General features: G+C 40.2%; 1 long non-coding RNA gene across 1 annotated transcript in view; it reads right to left on the bottom strand.

The window, feature by feature from the left end:
- The window catches only part of LOC106086584 (uncharacterized), a 144,148-nt gene that overhangs the window by 76,655 nt on the left and 40,408 nt on the right, over positions 1-27,085 (bottom strand). The window contains exon 2 of the long non-coding RNA XR_001221149.2: positions 1,792-1,841. This is a non-coding gene — a long non-coding RNA (uncharacterized LOC106086584). The remainder of the gene's footprint in view (positions 1-1,791; positions 1,842-27,085) is intronic.

Raw genomic sequence — 27,085 nt, 5'->3', positions numbered from 1 at the left:
AGAGGCAACACTGTGCGTCGTCGGCTTAATGGCAATGACTTGAGGTAGTCCCAAAGAAGTAGTTTAGTGGGGTCAAATCGCACGAACGAGGCGACCAATCGACTGGGCCATTTCTTGAGATAGCATGCTCATCAAACTTACTCTTCAAAAAATCGATTGTAAATATTGTCCAGGTCCATATCTTTCAATTCAAAACAAGAAGAAAAATTGAGCAGGTGCGGTAGCGTTCTCCATGATGACAATTGGCATCATCGAAGATGAAGTACGACCCAATGACGCCGCCGGCATGCAAACCGCACCAAACAGTTATTTTTTGTGGATGAAGTGTTGATTCGCGAAGCACATGTGATCACAGTACATGATTTTCACCTGACCAATAACGCATAATTCGCTTATTGACCAAAAAGAATTAAGAATTACATTAAACCAAAAATAATTACGACCAGAAATTTGAGTTAAAACTCCTAAAGCAGGCCACCGTAGCGCAGAGGTTAGCATATCCGCCTATGACGCTAAACGCCTGGCGAGACCATCAGAAAAAATTGTCAACGGTGGTTTTCCCCTCCTAATGCTGGCAACATTTGTGAGGTACTATGCCATGTAAGACTTCTCTTGAAAGAGGTGTCGCACTGCGGCACGCCGTTCGGACTCGTCTATAAAAAGCAGGCCCCTTATCATTGAGTTTAAAACTTGAATTGGACTGCACTCATTGATATGTGAGATGTTTGCCCCCGTTCCTTAGTGTTCATTGGCAAAATTTGCTCCTAAAGCAGTGGTCATCGACTCCGAATTTCGTTAGAAGGTTGGGTTAGGGTTAGGTTCGTGTACTTTACCATAATGACAAAGTTGGGTTTACTGAATAAATTGGCATTGACAATTCCATGATTAGTGTAAGAGTGCATTCACAAATAAAATTCAAAGTTTTCAAGTCCCTATTGGAAAACCCTTTAGTTAGCAAATCTTTCCACGCAAGTTTTTTGTCTAAGGGTACTTATATGCCCATGTCTTCGGTAATTTGCTTTCACAAAAAAACCTAGCATAGCTTATTAGCTGAACAAATGAAATATAGTTGAAAAGATAAAAGACAATTATTTCTAGCATATTTTGTAGCACTTTTCAAGGGTATGGTGAATGGCCACCAAATAGCAAAAACAAAACAAAAAACTTAATTTGAGCTTAGGGAGCCCATAATGAAGGCTGGCGACATAAACACTAAGGAAGCAGCACAGCAATCTGGACAAATAGTAATTGAAAAGATTTTTTTCCCTTCGAGCTATAAACTCAAAGGCAACTGAAATTCTAGAATTACGAAAATCAACGTGAAAGTGCATGCAGACATATGGGGTAAGGGGAACAACACGGTAAAAAAATGAAAAACAAAAATTATTACAAAGAAAAAATTCTTCGACACAAAGGACGCTAGCCACCACCATGCACGGGACGACGCTAAGGAGAGTGCCTTTGCAAAGGAATACCACAAACCTGGCATTTCGTTGGGAAGAAGTAAGAGCAGCAAAAAAGCACACCACGCCATCAAACCACATTTCAGCCAAGTGCTAATGGAAAATTTAATAAGAAACCCCTAGAGATACTTGCTAGGGGAAGTTTGTGTTCTAGCATTGTACCGCATACGTCTCAAACTATGCGTTTGCTCTGACTGGTGTGCTGAATGCCAATGGATCGACAAATATAATTGAATTCAAAGTCAAATGCAAAGCAAAATCTTTGCAAAAAATGCTTATTAAATTAGTGTACTGCAATGATTGCAGCAAGAAATTAAGAGACTCTTACCTTAAGATATGTGGTGACAAAGAAGTAAGTGGTGATGCAGATGCAGATACCTTAAAAGAAAAAAATATTTTTAATTAAAATCTATGCTTAAAATTTTGATAAGAAAAAAAGAAGAGCGAGAAAATTTAAATAAAATGTAGCAAACACGAAGAAATGCATTAACTATATCAGGGCATATCAACGGCATGTCTATCAGTCTGGCTGTTATAATCACGATACAGTCTTTAACATGTTAAAACGCCTAAGGTTTGACCGTACCGAACTCTAAACACCCAACACCTATGTCCATATTTATATCCAAACTAGCTGACCTGGGCCCGCTCCGCTGCGCCTTCTTTTACTTTATATGGAACAAAAGTTTCCTTGGAATATTTATTTTCCATGCTAGCTTGACTAAGAGTTTAACAATGTAAGTGCCTTTATCTGAATCCCATACGATCTTTATTGATCTACGAATTGAAATTTGGATGTAAGGTGTACTTCATTCTTAATTCTCATGATGTCTGATTAAGTGGTGTTTTCGGGGGAGAGGTGGTCCCCCAGATACTTGGCCCTAAAAAAATATCAGCATCGTGCTCTTCTCTCAAATACCATTTATTTAAACCCCATATTGTCATTGGCTTAAGAGGAGTTTACAGGATGAGGCGTCCCCCAAACACATGGCCCCAAAATAGGTTATCAAATTCGTTTTCTAATCTCAAATACCTTTCATTTGAGCCACATATTGGCATGGTCGAACAATTTTTTCCCTTTGGGGGTGTTCTGGGAAAGGGGTGATGCCCTAATTATATGGTCCTACATTTGGTTATCCAATTCGTATAATCCCAAATACCTTTATTTGAGCCCCATATTGCGATGGCCATTAAAAAATTTCTGTTTGTGGGGTATTTTGGGAAAGGGGTAAACCCCCAGAAAATTGGTCCCGAAAATGGGTATCAATTCTTGCTCACCCCCCATACATTTCATTTAAGCTCCACATTGATATGGTCGGTAAATATGTCCGATTAAGGGGTGTTTTGGGGATTGGGGTGGTTCCCCAAACACTAATCCCGGAAAATATATCAGCAACGTGCTCTATTCCCATATATCTATATATCATTTATTTGAACCCCATATTGCCATTGCCCTCAAAATTGGATATCAAATTCGTTTTCTAATCTCATTTAAACTCCTTATTGCAAAAGTCAGCAAATATGTCCGGTTTGGGGTATTGGCCCTAAAAACTATGAATATTTAGTTCCACTCTCTTTAAGACCCAAATTTTCTTGGTGAGCAAATACGTCCTATTTGGGGGTTGTTATGGTGGTGGGACGTCCGCTATACAGTTGGCCCCTAATGTTGATATCAGATACGTGGTCTACTCCCACATACCTTTAATTTGAGCCCCACATTTCCATAGTCGGCAAGCATGACCGGCTTGGGGGGTGCTTTGGGGGATGGGGCGGCCGCTCAGTGAGTTGCCCTTGAAAATATATATCGGATTCGTGTTCCACTTTAAAAACCCTCTTATTTGAGCCTCATATTGCAATGGTCAGTAAATACTTCCTATTTGGGTGGTGTTGTGGGGGTGGCGTGACCCCATAGACACTTTTCCCCAATATTGATATCAAAGTCGTGCTTTACTCGCAAATACCTTTCATTTGAGCCCCATATTGCTATGGTCGTAAATTTGTCCCCTTTGGGGGATGTTTTTAGTGAGAGGCGGCCCCCAAACACTTGGTCCCATATTTGGGTATTAGATATGTATTCTACATTCAAATACCTTTTATTGAAGCCCCATATTCCCATGGTCAGTAAATAAGTCCAGTTTGGGGGGTGTTTTGGGGAAGGGGTGGACCCCCCAAAAACGTGGTCCCACATTTGGATATCAGATTCGTATTCTAGTCGCAAATACCTTTCATTTGAGTCCCATATTGACGTGATTGGTCTTAATATATGTTTGGTAAGTTTTAGGGTGGGGCGGCCCCCCTAGGTACCCCATCCGAAATTTGGATACAAAATTTTTATTTTTAGGGTACTATATGAAAGCACACAAAATTTCGCTTAAATCGCACCACCCATCTCCGAGATCTGGCGTTTCTGAAAATTAGGGTAAGGGGGAGGGTCCGTCCCCTTCAGATATCAAAAAATGTAGTACCCTATTTTCACCACGGGGTCATTATGCACCATCTGTGAAAATTTCAAGAAAATCGGTTCAGCCGTTTCTGAGTCTATAAGGAAGACACAAACATACAAACAAACACAAATTGATTTTTATATATTGGGTTGCCCAAAAAGTAATTGCGGATTTTTTAAAAGAAAGTAAATGCATTTTTAATAAAAATTAGAATGAACTTTAATCAAATATACTTTTTTTACACTTTTTTTCTTAAGCAAGCTAAAAGTAACAGCTGATAACTGACAGAAGAAAGAATGCAATTACAGAGTCACAAGCTGTGAAAAAATTTGTCAACGCCGACTATATGAAAAATCCGCAATTACTTTTTGGGCAACCCAATATAAGAAGATATGGGATGATATGAATCATATTAGATTCAGGCATTGAGAAACTTTATACAAGTCAAAGTTTCAGCGAAATCGGGCAATTAATCCTCTTTTTATGGGATTAAAAACCCTACCTCGGAAGATCAGTTGAGAAAACAATTTTGTTTAAATAGTGTCCCTACCGAACCGTAATTGGCAGCAGCAAAAATGCAACATGGTAACCGTAGCGCGGTTAGCATGTTCGCCTATGACGCTGAACGCCTTGCTTCGAATCTTGGCGATACCATCAGAACAAATTTTCAGCGTTGGTTCTCCCCTCCTAATGCTGGCAACATTTGTGAGGTACTATGCCATGTAAAACTTCTCTTCAAAGAGGTGTCGCACTGTGGCACGCCGTTCGGACTCGGCTATAAAAAGGTGGCCCCTTATCATTGAGCTTGAACTTGAATCGGACTGCATTCATTGATATGTGAGAAGTTTGCCCCTGTTCCTTAGTGGAACAGTTTATGGGCAAAATTTGTAAATTTGAATTTGCAGGATTTGCAGGATATTTTCTGGACTAAGTTTTTGGGGACATATATAGCGACCATGTCAATCTGGGGATCAAATGAAAGGAATTGGGATTTAGAGCAGCGAATTGATACCCACTTTCGGCACCAATTTTCTAGGGGTATACTGCTTCCCCAAAACACCCCACAAACAGCATTTATTTACTGACCATCGCAATATGGGGCTCAAATTAAGGTATTTGGGTGTAGAATACGGATCTTATATTCAAATGTGGAACCACGTATTTGGTTTACCGATCATGGCAATATATAGCTCAAATGAAAGATATTTGAGAATAGAAAACGAATTTGACAACCAATTTTGGGGCTAAGTGCATGGGAGACTCCTCATGCCATAAACTTCCCTTAAACCAATGGCAATATGGGGTTCAAATAAATAGTATTTGAGAGAAGATCACCACGTTGATATTTTTTTCAGGGTCCAATGACCCTGAAAACACTCATAATTGGACATCATGAGAGTATCGGGCTCAAACAAAGTACTTTAGGAGTGGAGTATATCTAACATCCAAAATTAAATGGCCCTAAACCCTCCGAGCGCATTCATAGACCAATAGAGATCATATGGGATTCAGATAAAGGCATTTACATCGTTGTACTGTTAATCAAGTGATATACATATACTATTTTTGTAGCATGGTATTCATTAAAAGCTCTTTAATTGTCGAAAATAAATATTCAAAGGATAATTTTGTTTCATTTAAAGTGAAAGAAGGCGCAGTAGAAAAACTACGGGCCTGTGCCAAATTTCAGCTTAATATCTCAATTTTTGAAGGCTGTTTGCTACAGACGGACGGACGGACGTACAGACACAGACATCGTTAAGTCGTCTTAGAATTTTTTACCACAATCAAGAATATATATACATTGAAAGGTCGGAAATGGATAATTCGATGTGTTGCAAACGGAATGACTAAACGATTATACCCCACGTCCTAGGTGGTGGGCATAAAAAAAATGAAGATAATTACTAAAACTTTGAAGAAGTGCTTAGTTTGAAGAATATACCCCCTCATCAAACTAAGCCCAAGAATTTCATCTTGATATAGCATTCATACAAGACGATCATCCGGCATGACTTTTTGGGCTCACTAAAAATCTTATGTGTATCCAATTTCTCTGAAATTTGAAACAATGGGTTTTAAGAGGTCTAAGCTTTTACACTCGCGCCAATGACACCGGATTGACCCGGTGGAGTCTTCATTGGCAAGGGCTGCCGTCCCAGTGTATATATTCGTCCTTTTTTCGTCATGGGAGAGGCACATCGCGGAGTGACTTTTCCGCACGCTTCTGGTCCGTGGCGGGATTGAAAAGAACCTCGGACCCTGATTCTGTTCGGTTTGCCAAAACCGCGTTTATCATCGATCGGTTTTGGTGAGGTATAATCGGTGCATGGAGTGGATGCTTTTCCGATCTTGCTCTGGCCTTACAATGCGCACGAATACAATGTGCTACGTAAGTATCATTTAAAGAATGGAGGTGGGGGATTGGCCTTCGTGATACACCATTCCGTGCAGTATAGACCCATCTCACCTGCGCCTAGCGCTAGTGACCCCAACATGGAGTGCATGGCGATAGCAGTCAGGTCCGGTACTGGCGACATAGAGCTATACAATGTGTACATACCGCCGGTTGATAGTTGGCCTGGCTTATAAGCCTATGGGCTACTGTCGTCTGATTGAAGAAGACTTTAAAGCGCATCACGTTTCATGGCATTCTCCCCTAGGTAACGACCAGCGGAAAACAGCTTTGGCAGATTGAAGACTCCACGTTTCCTGATCACCTGGCTGACGTTTCTTTTCAAGCCCTCATTTCTTTGGGGTCAGACCACCTCCCCAAAATTCTAACCATCCACCGACCACCCGACTTCATAACCTCTGAGCGCCAGATGTTTTACAATCGAAAGAAAGCTGATTGGGTCGACTTTAGAGAGTAAACCAACCACCGCTTCAGTGAACTGAAACCCCCCTTCATATGTGCTAGTTGCTGAAAGGAAATTCCGACACATCATTAATGCAGCACCCGCTCGGTTTATAAAGGGTGCTTTTTTAAGAGCTATAGGAAAGTTTTTCAAAAAAACACATAAAATTCAGAAAATACATGAAATCTTTATTTGAATAGATAGTACGGTCCATATAATTTAAGGTTTGCAGATTACTTCATGCATATGTTGACCGTGACTGTGCATCAAATGGTCCATCCGCTTTGCCCAATTTTGGCATACTCTCCAACATTTTGGCCGGTATCTCACGAAAAAATTTTGTCTTACAATGCGTCAATTAAAGCGGGCTTGTCTGTATAAACATGAGCTTTAACATTTCCAAACAAAATATAGTCTAAGGGCTTTAAATTGCACGATCTATACGGCCATTTAACCAGTCCCGAACGTGTTCACCGAACTCGCATCTCAATAAAACCGTTGCTATGCATGCTGTGTGGCATGTGGTACCGTCTTGTTGAAGTCAAGCTCCTGCATTTTGGCAAAAAAAAAGTTGGATATCATCTCACGATAGCGCTCACATTCACTGTTACTTTACGATTCGCAATATATATTTTATAATATATTATTGTCTCTGGAAGAAAATGGTGCAAAGGTGGTAGCGTATGCTGATGATGTGGCAATTGCGGTGGGGGGAATGTTCCAGCACTCTAAGAGATATACTACAGAAAGCTCTACGTGCAACAGCAAAGTGGGCTACCGAAAGTGTTCTAGGTATAAATTCGTGCAAGGCAGAAGTAGATCTTTTCAGCAGGAGATACAAGTTGCCTACAGAGGAACCTGTCTCCTTGGGTGGAGAGAATGTTCCATTTACAGAAAGCGCAAAATATCTGGGTGTTTTGTTGGACAGGAAATTGAACTTTAAATCCAACATTTTGGAAAGGGTAAGAAAGGCAACTCTTGTCCTATACACCTGCAAAAGAGCCATTGACAAAAGTTGGGGGTTTAGAACGCGTGTCATACATTGGGTATATATTCTGCAGTTTCAGACCTATAATCCTATATGGTGTTGTGGTCTGGTGGACGGCGCTTTAAAAGTTCATCTACTGCTCAATACTTAACCGGATCCGCACTGAGGACGACACCATCTGATGCACTGAATTTAATACTACATCTTATGCCTCTGGCTATCCAAATTGCAGCGACCACTGCCGTGAGGTTAAGGGAACTTTCTTAGTGGTCATGTGGCGGCTAAGTACCCTGTGTTATCCTTAATACAATATACGATGTTCCAGGCAGTGTGGATTACAACCTACCTGAGTCGCTCTTTGATAAAAAGTTCTGTACCACCATTCCTGATAGAATCGATTGGAACTACGGTATCCCTGGTAACAGGAGTTACATAGACTACTATACGGATGGTTGTAAATTAAACGACCAGGTGGGCTTTGGGTTGTACTCTTAAGATCTAGAACTGGTGATATCGAAAAAGGTAACCCAACAACTGCAGTGTGTGTCAAGCGGAGATCCTTTAAGGAAGTGGTGGAATGGCTTAGATAAAATTTTATAACGAGGATTGGCATAAATATCTTCTCAGACAGGAAGCCATTTAATCCCTGGAGAACGTACTTCTAAACACAAAAACCGCCCTCGATTGTCGCAGATCTCTCAACGAGATGGCTGAACAGTTCTAAATTCACCTGTTATGGGTGTCGGGCCACAGAGATATCTCAGGGAACTGTAAAGCGGACGGGCTTGCGAGACACAAAAACCGCCCTCGACTGTCGCAGATCTCTCAACGAGATGGCTGAACAGTTCTATATTCACCTGTTGTGGGTGCCGGGCCACAGAGATATCCCAGGGAACTGTAAAGCGGACGAGCTTGCGAGACTAGGAACTACCCTACACATTCCAGGGATACTGGAATGCTATGCCTCTAGCGATATGTTATCTAAGTTTTCAGGATCAGGCCCGAAGGACAACGAATGATAGATGATCACAAAGAGGGGGCTGTGAGCATTGCAAAATTATGTGGCCTAATATCGACTTGAAGAGGTCTACCACTATGCTGTCATTGGCTAGAACAGACGTCTAAGTCATTGTGTCCGTCATGACAGATCACTGTCCAATGGCAAAACATGCTGACAGAATGAAGGTTGCCAGCAACGACTTTTGCAGGAACTGTGAGGACATCGAAGAAGAAGAGGCTATAGAACACCTTCTGTGTGTGTGTGTCCCACTAGCAGTCAGAAAGAGTCCCACTTTAGGTTCTCATTTCTTTGAGAACCTGTCTGATTCAGCGGATGTGAACATTCGCAAGTTTTTGGGCTTTTTAAAGCGATCTGGATGGTTCAAAGGTAGGAACTAGAAGGCATGTTCCTTCTTATGTTCCTGTAGTATCACAATAAACGAAAACATCTAAGTGAGTCTGATGGCAGACTGCCCCTTAAACCTAACCTAACCTACGATTCGCCTCATCTTTGAAGAAGTACAGTCCAATGATGCCATCAGCCCATAAACCGCACCAAATTGTGACTAATTCTGGATGCATTGGTAGCTCTTGCAATGCTTCTGGCTAATTGCAAATTGACAATTCTGCTCATTTACGTACACATTGAGGCAAAAATGAGCTTCATCGCGGAACACATGAAGCGCTCGATGAACTTTCTTAACAGACCACGCATTTTGATAATAAAATTCAATATTTTGCGTTGTTCATTTGTAAGACGATTCATGGTAAAATTATAGACCAAACTGAAGATGTTTGACAGTGAAATAAAACACGAAACGTGCGTGAGCTGCTTAAACCAGTGTTGCCAAAAAGATAAAAGCTTAGAAAGCACGCTTTTTCCCCAATACATCCGCCATTGCGTACGCTGCACCTTCTCTGTAAACAGTTCGGACATTCTAGGTGCAGATCCGCAAATTATGGTCTTTATTTCGTTTGCGTGGGTCATAACGTTAGGGGAGTTCGTTTTCACTATTCTTTTGTTTCTCAGAGTATTTGTTTGAGATTTCTGGGTCTAGGTTACTGACCCAGCGCACCAAACGCGTGGGTGATGTGGAATCGCACATGTATCCCTCGATGTCGCGAACCCTAACCTGGGAACAAGCGCTGATGTTGGTCATTGGTTATTTCAAGGTGCCAATAACTCGCCTTGTCATTTTGAGTATCATTGGCACTCAGTATTTCAGTAAGAGTCCGTGCCATCTGACTTCTCACACAGGGACTCTTCTCTCGAAATCGTTGACTGCCTGCGGCGCCATTTGGAGCTACTCCGCATAAATACGAAGCTTTCTACCTGTGGATGGTAACTGTCGGCTAAACTTCCCGTGATAACACCACCCAAGTGAGAGCTGAAAGTTCCAGCCTGTGTGGTAGTCACAGTTATCCAGTGTCGGTCATTATGAGACGCTGATGATGGTGATTGGTTATCGGCTCCTCACTGAGACTCTTCTCTCTAATGATCAGAGAGAAGAGTCGAATGAACACATTTCGAACCGAACACTGATTTTGGTAATAAAATTCAATGATTTGCAAGCGTTGCTCGTTAGTAAGTCTATTCATGATGAAATGTCAAAGCATACTGAGCATCTTTCTCTTTGACACCATGTCTGAAATCCCACGTGATCTGTCAAATACTAATGCATGAAAATCCTAACCTCAAAAAAATCACCCTTTATTTAAATTTTATTGCTAAACACATACAACATTGTCTCCATGTGGCATTTGGGAAATGCTTCCCCTTATGAAATATGCTAGAAAATATGTTTGAAATTGAGGAAATTCAATTCCACATTTAAATGATAATAGGAAACAGATTTGAATAATCCATTACAAAGATGTTGGTATGATTATGCGTCCGTCCCTTCCGTTTCCGTTTCTCACCTGTTTTTACCTTATGTTAGTACAATGAAGTTTAATTTTTTTTTTCTTTACCATTTGCAAAATTGTTCATTGCTCTAGGCTGCCCGTCCATAGTCTTTATGTGACCGACCACCACAGCTGAATGCGGTGCCTGAGTGGGCGAAGCAAAGAAAAAAAGGCTAAAACAAAAATCGGAGTAAAAGTGGTTTGAAATACAAAATGGCAGCCCATTATGAACGCCATTGCGAAAAAAGTTTTTGTGCAACTTTTCCGATGTTTCAATGAAGGTTGGTTTGGAAGCGTTTTTTGTTCACTGCTTCCGGTTCGCCGGTTGAACTATAGCAGCTCATTTGTTGCTGCCAACGACTTTGCTTAATTCCGGTGAATACAACAATCGTCGTGGCATGCACCATTGAAATATGAGAGCTTTTACGTGCAACGAAAGCATACAAACACAGCAACTCTCAGAATTGCTCTGATGTTGCGGTCGATTGCAGCCACAGGTACAGGTGTGATCAGTACAATAACACTAGAGTTGGATGAAATTCTTTCATGATGAACATTTTCTATGAGGACAAAATTGCAATAAAATAAAATTATCTTAAAAGACAAAAGTTTAGTGAAATTGTCCTTAAAGTCGCAATTTCAGTAAAATTTTCCATAAAGGCAAAATTTTAGTGACATTTTCCCTAAAAACAAAATTTCAGTGAAATTTTCTCTAAAGACAAAACCTCAGTGAAATTTTCTCTGAAGACAAAATTTCAGTGAAATTTGCGCTAAAGACAACATTTCAGTGAAATTTGCGCTAAAGACAAATTTTCAGTGAAATTTGCGCTAAAGACAAAATTTCAGTGAAATTTTCTCTAAAGTCAAAATTTCAGTGAAATTTTCTCTAAAGACAAAATTTCAGTGAAATTTTCTCTAAAGACAAAATTTCTACGAAATTTTCTTTAAAGACAAAATTTCAGTAAAATTTTCTCCAAAGACAAAATTTCAGTGAAATTTTCTCCAAAGACAAAATTTCAGTGAAATTTTCTCTAAAGACAAAATTTCAGTGAAATTTTCTCTACAGACAAAATTTCAGTGAAATTTTCTCTAAAGACAAAATTTCAGTGAAATTTTCTCTAAAGACAAAGTTTCTCAGTTTCTCTAAAGATAAAATTTAAGTGAAATTTTCTCTAAAGACAAAATTTCAGTGAAATTTTCTCTAAAGACAATATTTCAGTGAAATTTTCTTCAAAGACAAAATCTCAGTGAAATTTTCTCCAATAACAAAATCTCAGTGAAATTTTCTCTAAAGACAAAATCTCAGTGAAATTTTCTTTAAAGACAAAATTTCTATGAAATTTTCTCTTAAGACAAAATTTCTATGAAATTTTCTCTAAAGACAAAATTTCAGTGAAATTTTCTCTAAAGCCAAAATTTCTATGAAATTTTCTCTAAAGCCAAAATTTCTATGAAATTTTCTCTAAAGCCAAAATTTCTATGAAATTTTCTCTAAAGCCAAAATTTCTATGAAATTTTCTCTAAAGCCAAAATTTCTATGAAATTTTCTCTAAAGCCAAAATTTCTATGAAATTTTCTCTAAAGACCAAATTTCCATGAAATTTTCTCTAAAGACCAAATTTCCATGAAATTTTCTCTAAAGACCAAATTTCCATGAAATTTTCTCTAAAGACAAAATTTCTATGAAATTTTCTCTAAAGGCAAATTTTAGTGAAATATTCCCTAAGGACAAAAATTAAGTGAAATTTTCTCTGAAGACAAAATTTCCTTGAAATTTTCTCTAAAGGCAAAATTTCATTCAAATTTGCCCTAAAGAAAAAATTTCAGTGAAATGTTCTCTAAAGATAAAATTTTAGTGAAATTTTCTCTAAAGACAAAATTTCAGTTAAATTTTCTCTATAGACAAAATATCAGTGAAATTTTCTCTAAAGACAAAATTTTAGTGAATTTTCTCTAAAGACAAAATTTCAGTGAAATTTTCTCTAAAGACAAAATGAAATTTTCTCCGAAGACATAATTTTAGTGAAATTTCCCAAAAGACAAAATTTCAGTGAAATTTTCTCTCAAGATAAAATTTCAGTGGAATTTTCTATACAGAGAAATTTCAGTGGAATTTTCGCTACAGAAAAATGTCAGTAAAATTTCTTTAAAGACAAAATTTCAGTAAAATGTTCGCAGCAAAAATTAACGCTTCTAGGAACCGAACAAAGATGAGACCGGCTTACAAGAGAGCTATAAAAGGTTATAGACCATACTTGGCACAATTGTTGGAAGTCGTAAAAGAACACCGCATGCAAAATGTCAGCCTAATCGAACAAAAATTGCGGCTTCCAGTGGCTCCAGAAGTCAAATCGGGAGATCGGTTTAGATGGAAGCTATACCAGGGTAAAGACCGATTTGAACCGTACTTGACTCAGTTGTTGGAAGCCATAAAAAAGACTACATGAAAATTACAGCCAAATCGTGTCGGGAGGTCCCCCACACCCAAAACATCACCCAACAGGACACTTTTACCGCTTTTGGCAATATGGGTATAAAATGAGAGGTATTTAAGAGTAGAGTACGAACTTGGTATAGAAAGGTTGTCCTTAGTGTCGGGGGGTACCCCACACTCAAAAACACTACCCAACAGGATACTTTTACCGCTTTGGGCAATATGGGTATCAAATGAAAGGTATTTAAAAGTAGAATACAAATTTGACACAAAAATTTATTTTTTGGTGTCTGAGGGACCTCCCCACCCCCCAAAAGCCCCAGCAAGACAAATTTACCGATTGGGAAAATATGAATATCAAATTAAAGCTGATATAAAAATGTATTCCTTGGTGTCTGAGGCACCTCCCCACCCCCCAAAACCCCTCAACTGAACATGTTTACCGATTGAGACAATATGGGTATCAAACGAAAGATATTTGGAAGCTGAGTACACATCTGTTATAAGAATTTGGCTCAGGGTGTCTACGGGGCCTCTCCAACCCCAAAAACCCCCAAAACGGGCATGAATGTCCAACGTCACAAAATGGGTATCGAACGAAAGGTCTTTGGAGTTGACTGCGAATTTGGTATTCACAATTAGGACAGAGTCTGGGATTGGCCCACCCACTAAATACCCTTCAATGGGACGTGTAGTTCGATCGGGACAGTATATTTCGAATCTAATGTTGGTATAATGCTTCTAGTATCTGGGTCACGTCCTACCGTTCCGCAGGACATGTAGATCGCGACAGTAAAAGACTAAAATAAATTGTCATTTGGTTTTTAGCGTCGGAGAGACCGACCCTCTCCTAACTATAAATGCAACGCCAAACTGTCATGTAAGATGACCGAGGATATATTGTACTCAAATGAAAGGATGTGTCAGAGGGTAATCCCCCTCCCCCTATCCTACCCAAATAAAAAAGGAATTAAAAATAATATATGAAGGCTAATCAGGATAGAATAGGGTAGAAATAAAAGTTCTTTGGTAGTAGAGTACAATTTTTACCCTTAAATTGGGATGGACACAGGAGGACCTGGGGGTCTTTAAGAATGTGGCATCGCAAGTGGTAGCTTTGAAATATGATTCTGAATGTAGCCCTGAACATCTTGATAGCCTCCTTTAAAATGCTTGACATTATGGGGCCCAAATAAAATCGTGCTCTAGTACGATGCTGATTTTACTTGTGGGTCCGCTTCTAAACTCCCTTCAAACCGGTCATGTTTGCCTACTATGGCGATAAATAATAGGTATTAGATAGTTGATATCCAATTTTGAGGCCAAATGTTTGGCGGTCGTATCACCCCATTAACTCTCCCTAAACCAATGGCAATTGGGGCTCAGATTAAAGAAATTCAAGAGTAGAGCACGATGTTGATATTTTTTCAGGGCCCCTCAAACAGGGCATATTTGTGGATTATGGCAAAAAGGGGCACAAATCCGACTATAGCAATATGTAGCTCCAATGTGGTTTTTGGCAGTGAAGTATGCATCCGATATCCACTTTTGGGCCAAAGAGTTTGGCTACTCCAATCCACTACCAAATCCAAGAGAACATACAAACTTTTATGGGCGGACCCTTCCCTTAACCTATTTTCAATAACGCCCGATCTCGGAGATGAGTGGGCGATTTAAGCGAAAGTTTTTGTTTATAATAATTTAAATACAGAAATTTGTATCCTTATTAAAGGTGGGTTACTAGGGGGCCGCCCCACCTCCAAAGCCACCAGCCAAATGGAATATAAACCAATAATGATAATATGGGACTCAAATTAAAGGTATTTGAGACCAGAGTACGATTCTGATATATGAGTATCCGCCTCACTCCCAAAAACACCCCCTTGCCGGACATTTTTACCGACCAAAGCAATATAAGTCTCAAATGAAAGGTATGTGGGAGAAGAGCTTCAACATAATAACCACATTGGCGCGAAATATCTGAAAGGCCGTACCAGCACCCCCAAATAGGAATTATTTCCTGACGTGACCGTATAGGGCTCAGATAAAATAAGAGAGTGAAAGAAGGCGCAGTGGAGTGGCTAGTCTCCAGCTAGTCTCATATATAAAAATCAATTTGTGTTTGTTTGTTTCGTATGGACTCAAAAACGGCTGAACCGATTACCTTGAAATTTGCGCAGATTGTGTAGGTTGGTCTGGAAGCAAACATAGGCTATATCATTTTTTGATATCGGAAGGCGGGCGGACCCTCCCCCCTTACCCTTAAAGTACTACCCAAAAATAAAAGTGAACCGATCGGGACAATATGGGACTCAAATGAATGGTATTAAGGAGTAGAGTGCGAATTTCATACTAAAAATTGGGTCCAAATAGTTTGGTGGCCGCTTTAACCCCAAGACCCCCTAAAATAGGTTTATTGGATGATCATGACAATGTGGGACTCAAATCAAAAGTATTCGGGAGTAGATTGCGGATATAGTCAGGAAGAAGGAATATGCTTTATAATTTGTTGATTTTGGAGTGGGGCGGACCCTCCCCCATTACCCCCAAAACACCAGCCACAATGAAAAGTGGATCGATATGACAAAATGGGTATCAAATGAAAGGTATTGATGAATAGAATGTGAATATGGTAGTAAAAATTGGGTCCAAGTACCCGGGAAGTCGCCCTACCCCAAAACTCCTCCAAGCAGACAAACTAAACGTTCATATCGATATGGAGCCCAAATGAAAGCTATTCGGGAGTAGATTACGAATCTGACATACAAAATCAGATCGAAATATGGGGGGTCACACCAATCCGCCGAAAACGCCCCAAGTGGGCATATTAACCAATTATGACTATATGGGTCCCGGTTTGTTGTTTGACTGCAAAACGGCTTAACCGATTTTCTTAAAATTTTCACAGATTGTGTGCTTGGTCTGGAAGGAAACATAAGCTATATACATTTTTGATATCGGCTGGGAGCGGACCCTCCCCCTTATCCCAATAACACCACCCAAAATCAAAAGTTGGCCGATGGGCACAATATGGGTATCAAATGAAAGTTATTAGAGACTAGAAAACGAATATCGTATTAAAATTTTGGGGTCCAAGTACTCAGCGGGCCGCCCCAACCCCAAAACTCATCTAAACAGAAATATTCGACATTTTTTTGTTTATCTTTCGAGACGAGCTCAATGATCGGAGATTGCATATGGAAAAGGAAAGCCAAAGATAGCAACACATACCAACCACTATGGGACGCGTTTCGTCCTTGATTAAAAGGCTTTTCAATCATATTAGGTGCGATGGCTTCAAGGGCCGTGTGTTGGTATGTTGTATTAATTGCGAAAACGCATCTATAATACAATTACCACATTAATCACGCTCGACAAGCCTGTCTATTAGCTGTACATTTTTCCCAATGCATGAGTTTTTGTGTAATGACAGACTCTTTTTCTGTGGCAATTACACTACTTCCGTAGTACACATGATTCTGTGCAACTGTTGTATTGATGGCTTCGAACGCTAGACAATGGCAACGGCTCTCGCTGTTGCTCCGTGTGCCCAGGTTCGAATACCGGCCGGACTCTGACGAATTTTTAAATTTTGTTCATGTCAATATGGGACTCAAATAAAAAGTATTTGGCAATAGATTACAAATATGACCTATAAAATTAGGTCCAAGTAATGGGAGGTCCCCCCAAATACCCTGAAATGGGCACATTAGCCGACAGTGGCTATATGGGACTTAAATTAAAGGTATTTGGGAGTAGATTACGAATATAACATTAAAATTTGCGTTCAGATCTAGGTGGCGCTTTTTCTCCTAAAATACTACGTCAAATAGGTTCAATGACCCATTATGACAATATAGGACTCATATGAAAGGTATTTAAGAGTAGAAAATGAATCTGATATCCAATTTTGAAGCCAAGTGTTTGGGGATGCGCCCTAAAGCACTCCCTAAAGTGAACTTAATTTCCAACTATGGCAATATGGGGCTCAAATCAACGGTATTTAGGAGTAAAAAAAACGAATTTGATATCTATTTTCAGGGCAAAGTGCCTGTGGACACCCCATCTCCATAATATCCTCCAAACGGCTCACGTTTACTTTTAAAAAGGCAATTTCTTGAAAACTTCCGTGAAATTTTTTCTCACGACAAAATTTCATTGAAATTTTTTCGAAAGACAAAATTTCAGTGATATTTTTTCTAAAGGCAAAATTTCAGTTTAACTTTGTCTACAGGCAATATTTCAGTAAAATTTTCTTAAAAGACAAATTTTCAGTGAAATTTCCTCTTTGGTGTTGCTTTAAAACACTGCTCATTTATAGCCCACCAATGTACTATGCGAAATGCGATGCTCTTGTTGAAGTATGTTTCAAATCTGCAAACGACTCGGATGCGAATCCATTCATACATTCTACATTGAAATACCTATGGCAGGGACAGCAAAAAATTTTTTTTGGTGAGCTATTCGTTGCTTCAGGTTGAAATAATTTGCTTTTGAATTTTTGTAAAATTTTATTTTTTTTTTTGCAAGCCCTCATTTAGAGGGGCAAAATGCGGCCTTGCATACACATCCCTTGCCATTGGCACTTGGCATTGGAGGAGCCAGCAATCGGTGTTACATAAGAGGCATAATAGCAACTTCATTCGTTCATTCGTTGGTTCATTCGTTCGTTATGATTATTTCATAAAAATTTCATTTAATTAACAACAATGCCATGATGCAATGCCAGCAAAAAGAAGTTCGTTGTTGTTTCCATTCAAATGCTTGAATTGAAATATTTTTCAACTCTGCACATATTTTTTTCCAGCTATTCATTGTGGCATTGCCACTCGAGTCTTTTTTTGCGGTTTGCGCTCCCTCCTGAATTCCGGCAAATTGAATAAAGCTTTCCGAGTTACAAGTTCAAGTTTTAATTACAGTTGTTCTCAGTCCTCCTTATAGCAGCTGCAGTGGTAGATGCGGTGGCTATGGTCTATGAATGCTCTATAGACGAATGTTTGGATGGTTGAATGGATGAAGGGATGTATGGCTGGTTTGTTGCTTGGTTGGAGAAGTCTATAATGAGGCTCCAAAAAGTTAAGAGTTCAAACTCTCATCATCTTTGATAAAGGGGGGCCCAAATGCTAAATATTCGCACTCATCAAAACCGACGCACAAAGTTTACGTTTAAAGGATTAGTTCGCTATTTGATAATCCCATTTGAATGTAATTAATTAAAGAGAGTTGTAATTTTTTTTCTCTTCCATTCCATTTTGCAGAAAATTAATGTGGAAAACTTCTCAAGGATAATTACGAATGCCTCAGAGTATTACCATGAGCTGTGCAATATCCTTTGTTTGAATTAGAATATATTTTTTTTCTTTTTTGAAAAGTTCTCCAATGATTATGGGTGATGGGAACTACCTGTGATATCAGGGCTTAGGATTCCCCGTTTACTGAATTTGCCCTGTAAACCGGAAAAAATTGTAAGACCAAGAAACAACGTCATTAAGTTTGGCTAAAGCTGGAAATTATTCAATAAGGGTCATATATCCAAAAAGACGTATGGGGGGGGGGAGGAGGAGGAGGCAAATATAACGCACGACTAGACCCACACGGGATAACAGTTATTGTGGTTAGTCGGAGACTAAAACTCCTTGTCTCACGGTTTACTCCAGTGAATGAATGGCTAGCCACAATCCCCATAAAGGCCAAATTTTCAACATCAGCCTTATTTATACCCATACCCCGACGCAGGACAAGTACGAGCAGACCAAAGATATATTCAACAAGCGCCTGGGGAAAAAAGACGACATCTGCCCCCCCATGATATTACAATTGTTCTGGGAGATTTTAACGCGAGGATAGGAAAGGAAAATATCATTGGTCCAACAGAAAATTCTTGATCTTTGGTCCAAGGGAAAATTTTGCCTCCACGAGATAACGTCTGATAATGGGTTGTGGCTAATAGACTCCGCCGCGGCAAAAAAACCTGGCAGTAAGCAGCACTAGATATTAACGTCGAAGGATTCCCATATCAAGAAGTGGATTCGGTTCATTACCCGTTTCGCCTAGCGAGAAAAGTATGATCTAACACTGTAAGGAAGCTGGACATTGAACTGCTGCAAACACAACGGATTGCAACGACATACGACAATCGACTGACCCAACGGCTTGATTTTTTTTTTTTTTTCACATAACCAACACGCAGGGGATGTCCCCTATACATGCAGTGCATTGCGTTGGCAATTAGGAAAGTTAAGGGTTGAAGGGGACAAAGAGGGAGTAGTGTTAATAGATATTCGTCTTAAATTTCTGAACGTCAATGTCGGTGGGAAAGACATTAGTTGGAAGTCGATTCCACATTCAAATGGTTAGGGCGAAAAATGAATTTTCTCGGTAATGCATGGTCTTGTACTCCTGGTGAACATCCTAACATCAGTGATAAGAAGACGAATATCCCTGGAACACACTCCATGAAAATAACGATAGAGCAATACAATGCTACCCACATTCCGATGATGTTCAAGAGAAGCGGGGCACCATCGCTCTCCGTGAACCCGGTCAAGTAGCTCCTGGGATGATTTTGGAGCTCCTGCCCATATATGAGAGTTATATACCATCCTCGGCCTGATATAGGTAGTGTAGATATTGAGAAGATCAGAAGAGGTGAAATATTTCTTGCACCGCTCAAGAATCCCCGAATACTTGAATGCTTCTTTCGACACTTCGTTTCGATTTGACCAACGGACATCATGCCAAGAACATCAAGAGCATCTGACTGCTCAATATCTATACCGTCTATAGATATCGACGATTGTAGTGGGTCAGTGAATCGCTTGTGAGACAAGAAACAGCACTGCGTCTTCAGGGCGTTAAAGTGTACTCTGTTCATTCTACCCCACTCGGAAATGGCCAACAAATCCTGGAAGAGCGTCTCATCCGTAATGCGCATATTGCAAATTTTGCCCATGAACATTCCACTAAGGAACAGGGGCAAACTTCTCACATATCAATGAGTGCAGTCCGATTCAAGTTTAAGCTCCGTGATAAGGGGCCTCCTTTTTATAGCCGAGTCCAAACGGCGTGCCGCAGTTCGACACCTCTTTGGAGAGAAGTTTTACATGGCATAGTACCTTACATATAATGCCAGCATTAGGAGGGGAAAACCAACGCTGAAATTTTTTTTCTGATGGTCTCACCAGGATTCTAACCCAGGCGTTCAGCGTCATAGAGGACTGGGCCTATGGTCGAATGAATATGAATGATATAGACTATTGTCATCGACAAATGAGTAAACTGGATTCGAAGTCTGACCCAATAGTCGTCTGACCCAATCGTCAGTGAAAATAAGAAAAAGGGGCGGGGAAAGGACGGAGCCTTGTGGCACACCTGCGGTCAATGTATACTCATGGGATGAGAATACATCTACAACAACTCGTATAGTGCGATCTCTGAGAAAGCTTGATATAAATCGAACGAAGTTATTACCGACTGCAAAAGCGACAAGCATTGATAAAAGTGCAGCGTGCCAGACCTTATCAAATGCCTTGGAGATATCCAGAGCCACGACCCTACTCTCACCAAACTGGTGGTTAGAGCAACTCCATCGTTCCGACAAAAAATGGAATTAGGTCTGCCGTAGAGCGATTTCTGCTAAACCCATGCTGTCTATCGCTAAGAAGGCCATTGGACTGTAGGTATCTGACAAGATGATGGTTAACCATACTCTCCATAACCTTGGAGAGAGCATATCGCAATTGGCCGGTACTTCGCGGGGTTGTTAGCCCTACCTTATTTGGGGCTGGGCTGAACGTTCGCAACCTTCCAACGCGCCGGGAAAACTCTCACACGGTAAGCAAGGATAAAGGATCCGCAAGGAGCCTTTTAACTCCAACGGCTTGATGGAGACCACTGTAGCGCAGAGGTTAGAGGTTCGAATCCTGACGAGACCATCAAAAAAATTTTTAGCGGTGGTCTTTCCCTCCTAATGCTGGCAACATATGTGAGGTACTATGTCATGTAAAACTTCTCTCCGATCGGACTCGGCTATAAAAGGAGGCTCCTTATCATTGAGCTTAAATTTGAATCGGACTGCACTCATTGATATGTGAGTTTGCCCCTGTTCCTTAGTGGAATGTTCATCGGCAAATTTGGCAATGCGTTGCAAATTTGCATTTGGCTTGATGAAAACACTCCTATGTCTCAATGATATAACGGCGCAGGGGCAAACCATTGCCCCCTCCATGGAAAATTCAGCGAAATGCATACTTGGCTACCAGAAGCCTCTTTTAAGATGATCATGAATGTCTAAACGCAACTGAAGCCAAGAATGCGGTATACAGCTCAACCATGCAATCAGTAGCAAAGCACTAGGTGAAGAAGAAGTATCGTGAGAAAAGTAGAGAGGGGAAAATTCTATTCCGCAGAAAGAAAAAGGAAATTGAAAGACGTAAGTGTGAGCGAATTGGGCTGTATAGGAATCAGAATGAAGTCCAGAAATGTTACCAAAGAATGAAACATCAAACCGATGACTTTGCAGCAGGCACATCCTCCTGCAGAGACAATGAAGGAAATTTGGTAACTGAAACAGATAGCATGCTGAGGATATGGAAAGAACATTTTGCCCAACTTCTAGAGATACCGCAGAACCTATCAATGATGATGGCATAGAATGTTTACCTCCAAGTCAGAATGAGGTTCAAGTAGCAGCGATCCGACTGAAGAACAACAAGGCAGCAGGAGCCGACGGGTTACCCGCTGAACTTTTTAAGACCGGAAGCGACACACTGATTAAGCGTATACATCAGTTTATCTGTGGGACCATGCTAGAAGAACGCATACCCGATAATTGGAGCCTCAACATACTATGTCCCATACATAAGAAAGGGGACAAGACGGTATGTGCTAACTACAGAGGAATAAGTCTCCTCCCCATCACATACAGGATACTCTCGGGCGTACTGTGTAAAAAATTAAAATCTATATTCAAGGAGATAATTGGAGGCCACCGTGGCACAGAGGTTAGCATGTCCGACTAGACGCTGAACGCCTGGGTTCGAATCCTGGCCACATTTTTGTTGATTTTGAGATTGAGACGTCTAAAACCCCACTGTGCATCGGTAAGGTGATAACCACGGCTGAAATTTTTTTCTAATTTTCTCTCCAGTATTCGAACCTAGGCGTTCAGCCTCATAGGCAGACTGTTAACCTCTGTAAGAACTTCTCCCCAAATCGGTGTTGCACTATGGCACCACTTTCGTAATAGCTTATAAAGAGTGATTTGTTAAGAGCTTGATAACTTTTTAAAAAAAAAAAACGCATAAAATTTGCAAAATCTCATCGGTTCTTTATTTGAAACGTTAGATTGGTCCATGACATTTACTTTTTGAAGATAATTTCATTTAAATGTGGACCGCGGCTGCGTCTTAGGTGGTCCATTCGGAAGGTCCAATTTTGGGCAACTTTTTCGAGCATTTCGGCCGGAATAGCCCGAATTTCTTCGGAAATGTTGTCTTCCAAAGCTGGAATAGTTGCTGGCTTATTTCTGTAGACTTTAGACTTGACGTAGCCCCACAAAAAATAGTCTAAAGGCGTCAAATCGCATGATCTTGGTGGCCAACTTACCGGTCCATTTCTTGAGATGAATTGTTCTCCGAAGTTTTCCCTCAAAATGGCCATAGAATCGCGAGCTGTGTGGCATGTAGCGCCATCTTGTTGAAACCACACGTCAACCAAGTTCAGTTCTTCCATTTTTGGCAACAAAAAGTTTGTTAGCATCGAACGATAGCGATCGCCATTCACCGTAACGTTGCGTCCAACAGCATCTTTGAAAAAATACGGTCCAATGATTCCACCAGCGTACAAACCACACCAAACAGTGCATTTTTCGGGATGCATGGGCAGTTCTTGAACGGCTTCTGGTTGCTCTTCACTCCAAATGCGGCAATTTTGCTTATTTACGTAGCCATTCAACCAGAAATGAGCCTCATCGCTGAACAAAATTTGTCGATAAAAAAGCGGATTTTCTGCCAACTTTTCTAGGGCCCATTCACTGAAAATTCGACGTTGTGGCAGATCGTTCGGCTTCAGTTCTTGCACGAGCTGTATTTTATACGGTTTTACACCAAGATCTTTGCGTAAAATCTTCCATGTGGTCGAATAACACAAACCCAATTGCTGCGAACGGCGACGAATCGACATTTCACGGTCTTCAGCAACACTCTCAGAAACAGACGCAATATTCTCTTCTGTACGCACTGTACGCATTCGTGTGGTTGGTTTAATGTCCAATAAAGTAAACTGAGTGCGAAACTTGGTCACAATCGCATTAATTGTTTGCTCACTTGGTCGATTATGTGGACCATAAATCGGACGTAAAGCGCGAAACACATTTCGAACCGAACACTGATTTTGGTAATAAAATTCAATGATTTGCAAGCGTTTCTCGTTAGTAAGTCTATTCATGATGAAATGTCAAAGCATACTGAGCATCTTTCTCTTTGACACCATGTCTGAAATCCCACGTGATCTGTCAAATACTAATGCATGAAAATCCTAACCTCAAAAAAATCACCCTTTATTAAGGGGTTCCTTACCATTGAGCTTAAACTTGAATAGGAAATGTGAAGATTATGCCAGTTCCTTAATGGAATGTTCATGGGCGAAATTTGCAATGAGATAATTGGGCTCTCCCTATGCGGCTTTAGAACTGGTAAATCCACCATAGACCAAATATTCACACTGCGCCAAATCCAGGAAAAGATTCCAGAAGGAAAGGTCAACTCTTGCCATCCCTTTGTTGACTACAAAGCCCCTTTTGACAGTTCTATACATTCAAAGGTCATGACTGAGTTTGATATCTCTGCAAAATAGGGATGACAATTGCCGATACACATTCCTGAATAAAAAAGAATCTCTCCGGATCGTGCAATTCCAAACGAAGGTTCAGACAAGGAGACAGCTTATTGTGTGATCTCTTTACCATCCTACTTGAGGAGTTTATACGAGATGCAGATGTGAATAGATATGACAATCTAATCGCAAGAGAACACATGCTACACGCCTATGCCAATGACACCGACATCATAGGTTGGTCACCGGAAGTAGTAACTGCCGCCTTTGAAAGAATCGAAAGAGAGTCCGTGAAAATGGGTCTCACAGTAAATGGAGATAAAACGAAATGGATGGTATTAACTCCCAAAACACCCTGTACAAGGCTCCCATATATATGTTCGTCAGATTTTGGGTAATTTGCAATAATGTTGGAATTTGTTAACCGTAGTTATTACAGTGTGAATTTTGATACGGATTGTTTAATAACCCATCTGAAAACATCCGCCGAGGTCCATCAAAATTGGTTCAGAATTGGATATAGCTCCCACATTGCACTTATAGGATAGATGTAGAGTATTAAACATTTGGCACCTCCCTCCTTTTGCCCCTCCTTACGGGTTTTATTATACCCCCCACAATAGGATAGGGGGTATATTCAATTAGTCATTCCGTTTGCAACACATCGAAATATCAATTTCCAACCCTACAAAGTATATATATTTCGGATCGTCGTAAAAGACGATTTAAAGATGTCCGTGTGTCTGTCCGTCCGACTGTTGTAATCACTCTACAGCCTTCAAAAATTGAGATATTGAGCTGAAATTTGGCACAGATACGTCTTTTTGATGCTGGTTAAGTTCTTGAACGGGCCAAATCGGACCAAATCGGATTATAGCTTCTATATAGACCGGTCTGCCGATAAATGGTCTATTGCCCATTAATGCTTTACTTTTTATTCGATTTCGCTGAAATTTGAGACAGTGGGTAGCTTAAGGCTTCCCGACATCTGACCCAAATATGGTTGAGATCGGACTACATTTAGATATAGCTGCCATATAGACCGGTCTCCCGATAAAAGGTCTAAAGCCCATAAAAGCTTTATTCTTTAAGCGATTTCGCTGAAAATTGAAACGGTGAGTAGCTTTAGGCCTCCCGACATCTGACCAAAATAATGTTCAGATTGGACTATACCTGGATATAGCTGCTATATAGACCGATCTCCCGACTATGGGTCTGAAGCCCATAAAAGCTTTATTTTTTAACCGATTTCGCTAAAATTTGAAACGGTGAGTAGCTTTAGGCCTCCCGACATCTGACCTAAATATAGATTAAATCGGACTATATTTAGATATAGCTGCCATATAGACCGATCTGCCGATAAAGGGTCTGAAGCCTATAAAAGCTTTATTTATTACCTGGTTTCGCTGAAATTTGAAACACTATGTTATGTTAATCCTCCCGACATCAGTCCTAAATATGAACCATATCGGACTATAATTAGATAAAGCTGCCATATAGATCGATCTCCCGAGCTTTACTTTTACACCGATTTCGCTGAAATTTGAAACATTGAGAAGTTTTACGCCTCTCAATATAGGACCTAAATATGGTTGAGATCGGACTATATTTAGATATAGCTGCCATATAGCGCAGAGGTTAGCATGTCCGCCTATGACGCTGATCGCCTGGGTTCTAATCCTGGCGAGACCATCAGAAAAAAAATTTCAGCGGTGGTTTTCCTCTCCTAGTGCTGGCAACATTTGTGAGGTACTATGCCATGTAAAACTTCTCTTCAAAGAGGTGTCGCACTGCGGCACGCCGTTCTGACTCGGCTATAACAAGGAGGCCCCTTATCAGTGAGCTTAAACTTGAATCGGACTGCACTCATTGATGTGTGAGAAGTTTGCCCTTGTTCCTTAGTGGAATGTTCATGGGCAAAATTTGCAAATTTGCCATATAGACCGATCTGACGATAAAGGGTCTGAAGCCCATAAAAGCTCTATTTATTACCTGATTTCGCTGAAATTTGCAACAGTGGGTAGTTTCAGGTCTCACGACATCCGTCCCAAATATGGTTCGGAACGAACTATATTTAAATATAGATGCCATATAGACCGATCTGCCGATAAAGGATCTGAAGCTCCTAAAAGCTTTACTTTTAAACCGATTTCGCTGAAATTTGAAACATTGAGAAGTTTTATGCCTCTCAATATAGGACCCAAATATAGTTGAGATCGGACTATATTCAGATATAGCTGCCATATAGACCGATCTGCCGATAAAAGGTCTGAAGCCCATAAATTCTCTATTTATTATCCAATTTCGCGGAAATTTGCAACAGTGGGTAGTTTTAGGTCTCCCGACATCCGTCTCAAATATGGTTCGGATCGGACTATATTTAGATATAGCTGCCATATAGACCGATCTGCCGATAAAGGATCTGAAGCCCATAAAAGCTTTGTTTATTACCCGATTTTGTTGAAATTTGATATACAAAATTCAACAGTGACTATTTATTAGACCACTCAATGTCAGTGCCGAATGTGGGTGCATAAGTTATCCAATTTTCACCGGGTTGTGACGAAATGGAGTTTACACATATACCCGAGGAGGTGGGTATCCAAAGTTCGGCCCGGCCAAACTTAATGCCTTTTTACTTGTTCTTTTTAATGTTGGTGGTTGATTTCATTAAATTTTCTTCCACTCATTGTAAATCAAACAGTTTTTTGTTTTTTTTCGCTTAACTTATTTTGTGCGAATTTATTCGAAAAGCTTTCGCATAACTCTTAGACCAGTTTTCATAAACACTTGCATAAATCTTTCATCGCATCGACAATTATGGACATTTTATTCCACAAGAATTTACAACAGTTCACAACAAGGTCAATTATGGCAAATAACTTAATTTGTCTTGTGGCTTTGCCTTTATGGTTTGGGCAGATCGTTTTACTCAAGAAATATGGAAAACGTTGCCACAACTAAGTAGTCAATAAATTTTGCCTGCATTGCACTTGGCCACATTCTCCCAGTCCCACAGCGCTGGCAATTCAATCCAATCGAATCCAATGCAACAGAGGGCGGGTGGGGGGCATTGTCGAACATTTGACATTAACATATTTATAATAATAAATTTTGATATAAAATATTGTCTTTATGGATTTTTATATTTAAATTCAATT

The sequence above is a fragment of the Stomoxys calcitrans genome, chromosome 1 (genome assembly GCF_963082655.1).
Source record: "Stomoxys calcitrans chromosome 1, idStoCalc2.1, whole genome shotgun sequence".
In the NCBI taxonomy this organism is placed as follows: domain Eukaryota; kingdom Metazoa; phylum Arthropoda; class Insecta; order Diptera; family Muscidae; genus Stomoxys; species Stomoxys calcitrans.
Note: the sequence above shows the minus strand (reverse complement) of the source record. Positions and strands in the feature narration are given on the sequence as shown.